This window comes from Lissotriton vulgaris, chromosome 5, assembly GCF_964263255.1.
Source record: "Lissotriton vulgaris chromosome 5, aLisVul1.2, whole genome shotgun sequence".
Taxonomy (NCBI): Eukaryota; Metazoa; Chordata; class Amphibia; order Caudata; family Salamandridae; genus Lissotriton; species Lissotriton vulgaris.
In genome coordinates, this window is record NC_141693.1 from 1574513861 (window position 1) to 1574514671 (window position 811).

At 48.1% G+C, this 811-nt stretch overlaps 1 non-coding gene across 1 annotated transcript; it reads right to left on the reverse strand.

Moving 5' to 3' along the window:
• Positions 1-386: 386 nt before the first annotated feature.
• On the reverse strand, positions 387-459 carry TRNAR-ACG (transfer RNA arginine (anticodon ACG)). The gene has a single exon. It is a non-coding gene; the product is annotated as a tRNA-Arg (tRNA).
• Between the last annotated feature and the right edge of the window lie 352 nt (positions 460-811).

An 811-nucleotide genomic window follows, 5' to 3' on the forward strand; every position in this document is an offset into this window, starting at 1 on the left:
TTTCAGAAGTGCAAATTGGTACCTTCATACATATGTCCCTTTGTTCTTCAGCGCCAGCAGACTACACACATTCTGATCTTTACACTCGGTAACTCTGGGCATTAAGCTTGCCTCATCTCTACAACTGCCCCCCACAGACGCCGGGGATGCCTGGTTTCACCCCGGAGATACCCAGAAAGGGACCATCTCACAGGGAAAACCAGGACGGGTTCCCCAGCAGTCTACAGCGCCAGGACACTCGGGTAGAGTAACAGTGCGCTTTACAAGTATCCCACATTTACATTTACATTTACATTTACATTTTCTTAATCCAAGTCATTTAAAGATTGTAAACTATGTATTACTCGTTTTATATTTTAGAAGGACTTAAAGTAAAATGACAGATCCGAGCCAGCCAGGAGTCGAACCTGGAATCTTCTGATCCGTAGTCAGACGCGTTATCCATTGCGCCACTGGCCCGCTGCTGAGCGTTCGAAGGCATGAAAGGCATTAGAGCAGCACACCACAAGGGATGATGGGAGAGTGAGAAGGACTGAAGGCATCATGGGTCGTGTAGTTCACACTCCGCAAACAACAGTAGCAGAGAGTTCAACCCTGGGAAGTAAGGGCGAACTAAGGGACCTCACGGAATGTACCAGCAATGAAAGTCTGTTATCACAATTCTGCCGTCTTGGCAGAGACACCAAGGAGCACTTTTCCGATACAGTGCATTACTGAATTTGCATAGGGCGCGGTGAAATGCTACAGTTACCCGCTACGTTCTAACCGGTAGTACGAGGCGTCTGACATGCGCCCGCTGACACAACTTTCA